Below are 13,215 nucleotides of genomic sequence, written 5' to 3' on the forward strand. Positions count from 1 at the left end.
AGTGCCCACTGCTCTGGGAGCAGCACCTACACAGCCCATCACCATGGCATTTCTCAGTGCACCTGTAATGGGACCTGGGACCATCCTCAAATCACGAGCACCTTTCAAGTGTAAAAAAAAATCTATCATAGCTCTCTTTGCTTAGGCTGGGATTTTTACTGGAGCTCCAGACACCCCAAATTCGTTGCATTTCAGTAAGATTTGTCTGTCTGATTCCCTTCAGCTCCTTCAACAGTCCTCTCCGTTCCTACTGCAGCCAGCTCTCAGCAGCTGCAAGCCTGTCATCTAACTCGGCAATTACTTCACTATTAGCACGATTTCCCATAAGATCTCATCCTGCATCAAGCTCCTGACAGAAAACAGTATTATAATACTTTATAACTTTGTATATACTTTATAACACTTGCTGCCAAGATAAAGTGATTCACAGCATCTTTGGGCAATCTCGCCCTTCTGTAGCGCATATAATGAAGTTATTATGGAAGTCTTTAAAATACAAGAGCATCTGTTTAAAATATATTTGAAAATAACCAGAATTTAAGAACAAAATAAGCCTTGTGCAGAAATTTATAGCCTTGCATATTTAAAGCAACATTGCTTAGGGGTTACTAATATAACTCTCCAAAACCTCTCCTGCGTTGCCTCGGCTCGCTGGCTGCAGGGTGGTTTTGCCAGAGCCCTCCCCACAGAGGACGACCGGGAGAAAATATTCAGGCAGGGAACAGCAAACCTGTCCTCTCTCATGGCTCATTATATCCTTTCTTTGGCACTAGGCATATTTACTACTACTACACTTCATGTGAGATACCAATCAGGCAGTAGCCAGGTTTGGGTTTGAAAATCAGATCCTCTCCCTGCTGTTTCATCACCCATGCATACAGGTTGTTTTCTCCTGATGGGCATTGCTTTACTGTCACCACCAGTGGGTCTTCTCATCACATATAACAAAAGGAGTGTCACGTCTTGCTGAGATGGGTCAGGAGTGAGAGCCCACCAGCTCACATTCTGCTCTCCAAATTTACTTCTACAATCAACATATTGGGTCTTTGCCCCCAGGCTCCTCATCAGCTGGAGCCAATTTGCACAGAGGGGAAAAAAACTTCCTGGTCCCTTCCAATATCCAGACCTCACAGGTTAAGTAGTTTTCTTTATCAGCCATAACCTGTTGCAAAGGTTTTAGGGGACGATCACCTCTATTGGCTGGAGCTGGGCTAGCTGCTGTCCTGCGTTGCCCACACCGGCCCTGTCAGGCCACCTAGGGGTGTCCCTGTTACAGGGACGGTGCAGAGCGAGGCAGGAATGGATAGTGCAAACAGAGGGAAACCCTGGTTGGGATTTTGTTGTCAACAAAGCACTGAACTCAGGCTGTGAATCCACCTGATGCATTGAGTGAAAAACAACTGTTCTCATGTAGTCATTGTAGGAGAGAACTACCCATGGAAATCACGTCGTAGTGGGAGTGGTTCTCATGGCTTTCACTGGGATATTGTCTGGATTTCATAATCAAATGAGCCTGACATTGTTGATGTGCTCACTGAAGTCTGTGGCTCACTACAAATATGAGCAGCAGATCATGGCCTCTTTCTCCGTTGTTTCTGTACATATTCTTGAAGGACCAAGGACAACAAGCAAGGGCGTTGTAAGCCATGCCTGTGGTCTGAGGCCAAAAAAGGACTTTTTCGTCCCTGGTGTGAGTAAGAGCAGCCTCACGGAACAGTTTTCCTCCAGTTTTGCACTCTCTCCATAACTGGGGCTGTCGCACAAGAATAGGGAGCTGATAAACAGCAAGCGGGACGAGTTTGGAAGGGAACAAACGCCTGCACCTGGCTAAAGCCAACAGCACCCATCCAAACTCTCTGTATCTCACTGTACTGACACGTGTCTCACCTTGGTCTCCCCTCCGAAGTGCAGAGCTTTCATCTGTGTGGCAGGGCTGGAGGCTGGGTTTGCCCCGGGGAGGGTGCTGGGGATGGGGCTTGCGCTTGCAGGTTGCCCAGAGAAGCTGTGGCTGCCCGCCTCCCTGGCAGTGTTCAAGGCCAGGTTGGATGGGGCTTGGAGCAACCTGGTCTGGTGGAAGGTGTCCCTGCCTGTGGCAGGGGGGTTGGAACTAGATGATCTTTAAGGTCCCTTCCAACCCAAACCATTCTGTGATTCTGTGATTCTATGCACCATCTGGGGTCGCATCCAGCACCGCTCCCTGCACACCGCTGGGAAAAGGCTCCCAGTCTGCCTCACTGGCTGAAGTGCCTTTAGCAAATCTTCAAAAGTCGGCGACAGCAAAGGGGGCTGTTAGCTAAGAGGTTTTCTTACAGTTATCGTTGCCCTGCTCTCCATTAGCGATTAGCAGTCCTCCCTCCCGGAGAAGGGTTAACAATTCCCTCATACGGGTTGACATTTTCCAGCCTTCGTAAGTCTCTCCCTGTAGGCAAAATGCCACGAATAGTTAGATTTCCTCCCTAAAGTGCCTTGTCACCAAAAGAGCAACTGGGGTAACAGGCAATCAAGAGACTTACCACTTACAATTACCGTGTTGTCCCTCCTGTTTCTGTATCTGAAGCCGTCTGGATCAATCTAGGTCTCTCTGACTTGCTCTCTCCCTAGGTTTCCCATGATAGCCATCTCTATTGCACTGCAACTCTTTTCAGCCACAGGTAGCAACTAATAACTAAAAAAGGTATTTCTACCCAGTACATCATCTATTTACACTACATACATAGCAGATATTTTGCCTGTATTGAGTGTTTTTATTTGATGGCACATAATACCTGTTCTTTGCTGTGCCAAACTGTTGCGCTCATGTACTGCCTTACAGGAGAGCATGAAATGCTGAGTGTTTTTCTAGCACTTTCCCACCTCTTGGAAATAACCTGCAGACAGTTACAAACATGCTGACCTCAAGACTGTTTCATATGAATACTTTAAAGTGACTTTGTCAGAGTTTTTCATGTTTTTACACTGCAGTAACTGAGGCCAAAAAGAGGCTTTTGCTCTTCTGAGAGTGGAAGGATGCTCTTGCAATTGTCTGTGGGAGAGAAGAGCATGAGGAGGAGATGACACGTGGCAGCTCTCCTCTCCCATGAGCAGCAAAGCCAGTGTGTCCACAGAGCAGCAGGTTCAGCAAACCAATGGCTTTAAAATGCTTAATGCACCTGAAAATCCCAGCACATCTATAGGAGACTGAAGAAGAGCCTAACAGCACCCATTTCTGCAGTTTGGGCAACCTGGTGCCTACCTTTGGGGACACTCCTGCCTGGGTATCTCGTAGCTTTGGCTCCACTTCACTCGTTGCAGCAATACTTCCCCGAGTCTGTGATTAATTGTTGAAGTCCATGCCCGGTGACTGGTGCACTGCCTGGGCACATCTCTTGATCTTTTCCAGGGAGAACAGTTTTTGAATTCTGCTGAACTCATATTCTGAGATAATTCTGAGTTTACTGGGTGATACTGCATTCCTGGAGTCTTTAAGAAGTATCACATTTGTGGCCCAGTTAATCTGCGTATTTGTATTTGTAGTAATATTATATTAGGTCGACTGTTATTGTCATTCCAGATATACACTGTATTTTCATATCTGTACCCGGTTGCTACATCCCATCTGATGTTACACCAGGACCTTTACCCTCCTTATCTTTAAGCTTGCTATTTACTCCTTAGCACATTTTAGGGGACTGTAAAAAAGAAAAATAATATGGAAGATAAGGTGGTTTTCAAGTATAGCAGACCACAGGAAGCAAATTCAATCTTTCCCTGATTTTTATTTAAATTCATTTTATAACCAGGGAGCAAGAGGTTACTGCTCTTTAGAACATGGTGTTGGAGTTGTCAAATTTATTTAATGTGTGCTAAACGACCTTTTAAAAGTGCTCTTTGATGTCATGCAGAACATCAGCAACACTCTTTAGAACAGCAAAAATGCAAGTTCTTTTTCTTTGTTGTTTTTGCTGCAAATAAAAAAACAAACATGCTTGAAATCTTCATTCTAACAGTTATTCAGATCAGCTACAACAGTTGTTTTAAAAAAACAGAAGAGAGAACAAACTTCAGTCCTTCTAACCCTTCTGGAGTGTTAAAAGAAATAAGGGACTAGCTGAGAACTGATCTGTAATTTCACTTATTTGCCTAATACTTAGCTGAAGTGACCTGGGTATTAGTCCTAAATTCTTCTACAATTTGCTTCTAGGGCTGAAAAATACCTGGAGAGTATACACAGAACACCAAACCCTACGGGTGTTTAAGATGAGTTACACTGGATGGAAAAGTTTTAACATAATAATCTTTCAGAATATGGAAGCCAGGATAGACATAGCAGGGTGGAGATAGATAGGCAAGATCAAGAAAAAAATAAATTATAACAGGCAGTGCCCCAGGGTGCTGGTGGGGTGTTTTTGCATTCCTTTTGAATTTTTTTCCTTTTTAAGTAAAAAGCTTTTTTTTTTTTCCTAAATCCAAACAGGACAGTATTCTTTATAGGAGCTCATTTCAAGGAAAAAGAAAAAACTGAGAAGAATGGAAAATCTTCAGTGACAGCAGTTGAGAGACATAAAAACACGCAAGGACTGTGAAATCTGATGATGCCTCACAGCCCCACAAAATCAGCTTCGCTTACAGCTACTCACGCCATTGCCGGTTCCTGCTGTGGCTTTTGCAGCATGTAACAGTGGAGCAAGTACACCTAATTTGTGACTCTGCTTAGTCATGAGCTCTGTGACAAACACAGTATTGCTAGGATTTGCTAGTTCTGCTTTACAAGTTGAAAGCTCAAACATGAATAAAAATGTGTGTGGGGATGAGGAACGTGCAGAAGCGTTATGGGAGACCCAAACAAGGGAAAGGGAGGAAGAGGTATGAAAGGACCAAGAGGCTCTCGAGGGATGGGGAAACTAGGGAGCTGGTGTTTGTGTGAGCACAAAGACATTCACCAGGCGTTGGAAAACTTTGTTCCCAAATTCGGGAAAATCTAAATACCAAGCATCAGGTTTAAACCGATGCCCATCAGGGTGCAGATCAAGGGCTCACAGCGATCAGTGGGATGTTTTCCATAGGCTGCAGAAGCAGCTGGACCAGGCTCATCGTCTTAATAAGTTCATGGTGCTGTACAGTAAGGTACATCATGCCTTACAGTACCCCGAAAGTCTCTTTTTTTTCTTCCATCCACTATTTTATTGCAGTGAAAAATGACAGTGATACTTCAGATATAACTGCACATTTCAACAGATATTTAGTGGATGGTGTAGGTTATTGTGCTATGTAATGGAGCATCCACAGAAGAGGGAAGCACTCACAAATATTATTCTTCAATATCTATAAAAGCCTAGAATATTTTAAGCTCACATACTCTTCTGTACTGATTAATTCTTCAATACAAATTGGTGGGTAATGCTGACAATTAGTTACTTCAACTGCCTTTATTTCCTTCAATTTAGGCAGTTAAATATAGACACAAAGTTAGATAATTACACTCCAACTGGGAGATGTACTATAAACAAATGAGATACAGTGTCTAAACTGATTAGTAAATCTGCATGAAGCTTTCTTTAAATGCAAAATATTTTTTCATTACTGTGTAATTATTCGTTAAATGCCATCTGTTAAGAGTCAAGTTAATAGAATGTGAAAAAGTGTAGGAAAAAACCAAAGTCAACTCATTTGAAAATAATTTTCTTGAAAGAGTCTGCTGGAAATAAATACATTTTATTCGAGCTAGTGAAACTTGTCACATAAATCTGAGGAGCAGAGGATAATATTTACTGAGGGTTTCGTTGTGAAAACAAAAACATTTCCATTTCCAAATACCATTTTCGTGTTGGTCTTTGAGAATCAAACATAACATTTTACCCAAACTCACCTAGAGCACAGTGACATTTAAACTTTTAGCGAGTTTATGGGAAAGCAAAACTCACCACATCTTTTCTGTGTGAAAAATTTCCCAGACTTTCACTGTCAATTATTTCTCATTGTAATTTTAAACGTGAACTTAATAGGATTCAATACATTTGACTGCTTTTTCCATATGGAATAGAACCACAGTGAGGTTTGACAGACCACAGAGATGCTGCCATTAGAAGAGGTATTAATCGAAGAGGTAGCAAAATGCAACAATAGGCTGCTCGCACAGAGGAATTCGTATCTGTACATTTGAACACTCTGTAAGTAGCAGAATCCTTTACGTAAGGGGCATGCGTGCTCGTCAGCTGCCATGGGGGAAGCTGCAGCTGGGCGGGCTGAAAGCTTCTTGCTCTGCTTATTCAGCAGAAACGTCACAGAACTGGGAATGATCTGGATCCCCTGCTCCTTCTCGAGGCTCTGCAGTCACCTCCCTGCTGCCGGTCTGGCATCCGTGTCAACTGGTGCCACTTTTTTCAGGAAAGCCGGGAGTTTGGGTCATGGTTAATCCAGCTGCATTTTTCAGCCTGCCTGCCAGTTAAGCAGCAAGGGTTGCCATACATAAACTTTTTTTTTCAGAAATCTGATATTATTCCCTGCTGCCAATTAAGTTTAGCATAAGCATTTTTCCCCAGCTCTTTTTCCACTCTGTGGAAAAGCCTGGTGTTTTATTTCCTAAGCTCAGCCGAAAAGTCAGCGAGCTGAGTGATTTGCAGAATGGAAAGTTGAAAAAAGCATGGATATGGCAAAACATTTGGTTTTAACTTTTTAAATGGAAGCAAAAGGTTTGGATGTGCCCAAGTCAAAGCATTTAGTTTGGATTCATTAAACTAAATCAAAACTCTGCATTGCAGCCTAGTTTGACACAAGATGTCCACAACATCTGAATATTGTATCCTCGAGATGGTTCATAGACACCAAGCTGATTTCACTGTGGTTACTCCTCTTCAGGTCCAGGAAACAAACCATATTAAAACTCAGTTTTATAATGTTAATCTCCCAAGTAAATTATGGCAGCCACAAGGAAAGGGTAGAGTTGCAGGAAGGAGGTGCGTTGCTTTTTGCTGTTGAGAAGAACTAGTGGTTTTTAAACCAGTCTGTTCACTAAGCCTGTATTACACTGGAGATGATACTGAGAACTTCTACCCCATTTTGAACCATTTGCCATGCTTTCGTAAGCCTGTTTTATTCTACAGAACTGGAAAACTTCCCTTGCATGTCTGTATTGCACAAACCACTTGGTTGTGTATCAGCCCTTATCCAAAATGCTCTTTGAAATATCACTCTTATTGAATTCCAATGGCAGTCTGTGCCTACACAGTTTATTAAATATTGAATGATTACCTTGGCTACAGAGTATCTTGAGGATGATAAATTTCAGATAAGAAGGTGAATAAAATACGTATTTATTCAGTTTCTAGTATCTTATCTAGTACAGTCTTCTTATTGCACTTAAAATCATAACTAGAACAACAAGCGCCACACAAATATAAAACTTTTTCTGTTAAAGAAATAACTGCTGTTTAGGAAGCTTGTTCATGTTTATGAACAGAAACCAATTTTTCTAAGAATTAGAGTACTACAGAAATCCATGACTCTATATAATTCAGGCTGTCAGGGCAATAAAAAAACTAGAAGCATGGGAACACAACTACGTCCTTTCTGAAATGTGGTAAACCATATTTCACAGAAGATAGGAACAATGTGCTTTCCTGTGGGCATTTCTTAGGAATAATAGGTTAAACTCTTAAAAGGGGTCTCAGCCTAGCCTTCAAATTTGGATTGGTCTTTACTTTCATGTCCCTGAATGCGTTTACTCAACTAAGACATAGAACACCTTCTCAAGTTCCATGTTGCTCTGTTTTTGAGGGACACGGTTGATGACTGGTTGGTTGCTCCAGCTCCAGAGGCATGAATATTCTCCCCTGCTCCAGACTGAAAACAAAGATCACCCCCAGCTGAACCATCACATAGTGATGATTGGTTATTTGGGTAGCAAAGCTATACCATAAAGAAATCATTATGTCCTGCTATGTGAGCTCATTGGGACTTCTGCAATCAGGCTAGCCTTGGCTTATTGTGGCCTAATGTGGCTTAAAATGGCAGGAAAGATTAAGAATAATCCCAGAGGGTTGTGATAACCTGGTGGTCAGGGTGCTTCAATTATACTTTGTACAGGGTAGAGTATAATAATGGGACACAATTTATTTTGAGCAGGTACAACATACACTGTGGATTGCAAGGACCCAAGAGATGTGAACTGAGACGTACTCATAACTTTCCACTGGAAAACAAAAAGATGGAGAGATCTTCACAGACACACATTGAAGGTTTTCAATTATCAACAAGTAAAGTAAAAATTGATCGAAGAAAACCCTTTAGGCTGGCAGACACTTTGCTGAGAAAGATGTACTGGAGGTTGGTGAAGGCTTGAAATCAGGCATTTACAGGGATTGCTTGTCACTCATCGTTCCTTTCAATCTCATCAAGAGACAATGGTGGTGCAGGGTCCAGTGCAGAGAAATCTCTCCATGGCTCTGGAAAGCGTGACAACCTGTTCATGTTTCAGGCTTTTACAACTCAGTGGAGACCCACCTCTACACACATAGGCAGATCTTTTGTATGGCTTCTACCTCATTTCCCTTTAAAGAAGATTAGTTTTATCTGTTATAGTTTGTTAGTTCCTGGTCAATCACATCATAGACTACTCAGCAACAAAACATCTTTGCAGTTCCATGCAGAACTGATTACTCCATGTGCTGGTTTATCTACTTTAGGATGGCTAGGATTATATACACCTTGGTGCCCTGTGATACCTCATACCAGTAAAGGTCATGGAATGCTCATCCTTGAGATCATTGGTACTCTATTGCACTCTCAGCTCTATCCAGACCTGCTATACTTTGCCTTCAGCAAGAAGCATAAATACAGTGATTGTGGTGATCAAAGAGATCATATACTATACACTGTCAGTGTATAAAAGACGATATCACACAGTGACATAAATCTGAAATCTAACATCTGTTTTGTGGTTAGCATAAATCATAGCCTTTCAGCCTTTTTTTTCATGAATGATTGACTGGTTGCGAACTAACTGTTGCGTTTACTTTTTCATTTTATTTGGTATAAATATACCTAATGGCCATGCTTATAGTTTCATGACTCGATGCATGGTCTGCCAGTTTGGGAAGTACTCATAGGTAGCCTTTCCCAAGTAACACAGGAAGGCAACTAAAACCAGTTATTTTTACCTGTTTGGGAAGATTTTCCCTGTTTGTTGAAAAGCTTAATAAGGGTTAATTAAAAGCCTTCTGAGTCTTTCCACTAGTCTTTCTATAAGTCTACTAACTTCAGCAAGCTTAGGATAAGGGCTTAAATACTATATGCCATAGGGATGGAAGTCTAAAGTGAATAATGAAAAGAGGATAGAAGTGACATGAATGAGAAATAATGCTGATTGCGGAAGAAAGAATGACCTAAAATACTGTAATCCCAGTAGACTTGTGTCTTGACACCTACTACCCATGCTACAAATAACAGCAAGACACATAAGTAATAGTCTTTTCTATCTAATCTTGCCAGATTTGCTCAAGAAATTTATTTTTTGGGGGATTAACTGTTCCTGAACAGTTTCTTCAGCGTATTAGTTGAGAAAGTCTTTTTTCTGTCATGTCTTTCTCACCTATGAGATTTTTCTTTGGGAAAAAAACAGCCTTAACCCAGAAACTGTAGTTTTTCAGATCCTATTAAAAACCACCATATTCTGCTTGTCCCTTTTATCTTGCTGTATTGAGGAAATAAGTAATGCTGCCACACTCGTCTGGAAACTAAATGCTCAGGGCTAAGAGACTCCGCAATCTTGGAGGAGCAGCTTTAGAGAAAACAGAACAAGGATACTGTTCTTGTTAAAAAAATACCAAGCAAACCCTTTCAACATATGTTCGGTAAATCACTGAAGGAGAACTTTATAATGAGGGATATCTTTTAAAGCGTCTTCCTCTGGCAGAGACAGCAGCAGATAAACAGGGTGATTTCTGCAGATGCAGAGCCTGGGTGCAGTCAGGAGAGATCCCAAGTGATCCAAGCATGTAGCTAGGATGTATTTTGCTATCATGGCTGAGTGTCTGAGCAGATCATTGTTTTTGTAAGGTATGTCATGATTTCCAATTCCCGCTTTTCAAAGCCTGTGCCCACCTATTTCTACAAGTGCTCACATAAACCCAGCCCTTAGAATTCCTGCTCCTTTAATACACATATAGCCGAAATCCTTCTCTTAATTTGTCTTGGAGCTAATATGATACACCTGATCCAGGAGTTACTGAAATGATATATTCTATGTTATTCTGAAAATCAGTTTATCAGAAAATGCCTCCTTGGCTTTCTATATTCAAAGTATAGCATCTTGCAAAGGGCAATAAAAAAATTGAGGAAATGAGACATAGCACTTTGTTACCAGAATCTCTTAGAAGATTTAAAGCTCAGTTTGGATAATGTATTGCCTCTTAGAATTTTTATTGCAGGTCCTGCCCTTTTTTCACCCATGTTATAATATAGCTTTCTCTGGTGAAAGTCATCTAACATAGTGCTTAAGAAAGTTGCACAGCAAGTAATCCTAACCTTTGGCGGATAAAGGTAATATCCTGGAATATTGTTGTGTATTATCTGTATCTCTACCTGTATCTCTGTCTATCTATCTCTCTATAGTAATTTACCAGGAAAGATTACAGAAACAAGGGTTATCATCATGCTCAGGAAAGAAATAGCTGGATTTCTATTAGCAAAGAGAAGTAGAAGAAGAATGGACAAGATTACAAACCCAGTTTTCTTGTTATCAGCTCAGGAATGGAGGAGAGAGGTTATTTTTCTGCCTTCCTCATTGTGGGGTCTCTGGATAACTGAGAGCAGGGTGAGGCTGTAATGAGCATCCAGTCCTTTCTGGGATGGTAGCAGGACATGGCTGCACCGACCGCAGCCCCTACACCTCTGTGATCTGACCGAGGAAGAGGTAGTAAAGGTTTGTTTCTATAGCCAGGGACACCATCCACACCAGAGTATCTGCAGGGGGATGGTTTGCACACTGCTATACCCCCTCTACTTCCGCAGATTAGACCATATCATTTAAAGTCAGAAAATCACACAAACCCTTTGCTCAAATCTGTTATGGGTTAAGCCCTCATGGGATCTCACTAAGGCATAACGACATTTGAAGAACATACATGTAAAACAGAGCATTACTCTGAGATACTGTCATTGCATGTTTGTGTTTGCAGTGCTATAAACTTGTGCCATCACTTTCATTACAGACCCACATTTTCAGTGATGCATGCCTTGTCAGAAAAAATTATTTTAAAGCTGAGATTTAGCAGTGCAGTCCTTATCCTGTGAGGCTCATAAAGAAAAAAAAAACCCCAAACCATACTTTAAAATAAAAATATAGAATTTTAGCTGATTCATGACTCAACAGATAAATATGAGCTTTTATCCTGCTTTGGGAACCCTAGGAATAAATGGCTTGGATGTCCCTGCTGCTAAGGGAGATGGGCTGCCTCTAGAATTACACTTTCAGTTTATTAGACCAAGCAAGCTGCTTGTTGATAATGCATCCGAGTTTGCTTCAACACTGCTTTATCATCTCATCCAGCTGCAATAGCCTATCAAATCTTTTTAAGGCAGTTTTTACTCGCCCCCAAGATGGGCAAATTCTTATGAGATTTCCTTCTGGAAATCATGTCAGGGATAACATGGAATTCATGAGCAAAAATTCTGCAGCCTTTTGGAATCAAAGATTCAGATTTTCTGCCCTTTCAATCACCTTGCCATCTCCAAGGAATGTATAGGGGAATAACTCATGCAGATGTGAATGGAGATTGGTACCACACTCTCTAACTGATTTGTATTAGACACAACTGAGGAGACAGGCTGAGTGCCTGTAGTGTGGCAGCAGACTGCATGCTGTGATGTCTAGCACGGCTTCAGGCACGCTCTTTGCTCTTGGGCTGCTCCTCTGTGATGGTGTGGTCATGGGAGTTGCACCCAGAGCATTGTCGAGGTGCCCTCAACCATGGCAAGACCTCCCCAGACCAAAGGCAACTCTACTGTCATTGTACATATTCCAATACAGCGGTTTGCATACATGACACACAAACACGCTCACTTTTCCTCTCATAGTTCTTAAATTATTAAACAGAATTTAAACCAGTAGCTTAATTCCCTATCTGCTAAGCAGACAGGTATTACTAAACATGATCTTCTGGCCTGACATGTGGATTAAGAGCACTAAAATGCATGCTGTATGTGTAAAAAGGGCCTTCCCACAGTGCACTCTCTATCCTGCTTCCAGTGCAGGTCCCTTTCTCTTTTGGCAGCCCAAAAGTCTGCTTTCGCAGGTAGCTGTTGACCTCCACCAAGCAAGGAGGATACATTAGGGTCATGGCCAGAAGAAGAGGGCACAGCTGGAACAATAATATTTGAGGTATTTTGAGGGTTATAATGGTCTCCTTGAAACCATAATTGAGACCTTTATCTGGTCTTGATGGTAGGTCCTTCAGTGCCAGGAGCCGGAGGTCAGGCTTACTCGTACATCCTAAAGTACACATTCCTCTTTTACTTCAAACATTCAGCATCAGTACCACTTCTGGCCAAAGCTGCCTCGAAATCCAGACAGCATGTGTCCACTTCTGCCACTTTTATGGAGCACTTGAGCTCTCATGTCTGACTCCTTACGCAGTGTTTCCAAACATCACCGTGCATTGATCACCCCTGCCAAGTTCCTCAAAAGTGTGAGCACGGCCAGCAAGGTGGCTCTTACTCCAGGCCCTTCAGACAAAATACCTTGTTGAGAAAGTGCAGGCAAGACTCAATGCAGACATCCTTTTGCCTAAGAGACTTAGCATGCAATTTAGTAGCTAGATCTGAAATGCTGTTTCGAAAGGTCAGTTATCTGAAAGGGGTCACTGACACTTGAATCTCTGCCCTGGCAATGTATGTTAGAGGTTTTCCTGAGGAGCAGACACGCAGTTTATACTGACTGGATTGAATTTTTTACTCTCTGTGTGTGCTCTCCATTATAACTCATTGTAATCCTTCCCTTAAGATAACACCGAAGAAAAGCCAGACTCTCAGAAGTTAAAAAGGTCTACTGAGAAAACAATAAGGAAAGTGTCAGAGGTTCAAGTTTTGGTTGCTTCCCTCCACTAACTTCCAAGAAATGCTAGAAGAAAATAAATCCAAAATCTACTGAGACCTTACATAACTGGTAACAAAAAGAGGGAGAAGCCTATGTACAGAGAGGAGAAATTACAATAGCTGGAAAGCCACAACAGCAACACTGCT

The sequence above is a fragment of the Nyctibius grandis genome, chromosome 4, assembly GCF_013368605.1.
Source record: "Nyctibius grandis isolate bNycGra1 chromosome 4, bNycGra1.pri, whole genome shotgun sequence".
In the NCBI taxonomy this organism is placed as follows: Eukaryota; Metazoa; Chordata; class Aves; order Nyctibiiformes; family Nyctibiidae; genus Nyctibius; species Nyctibius grandis.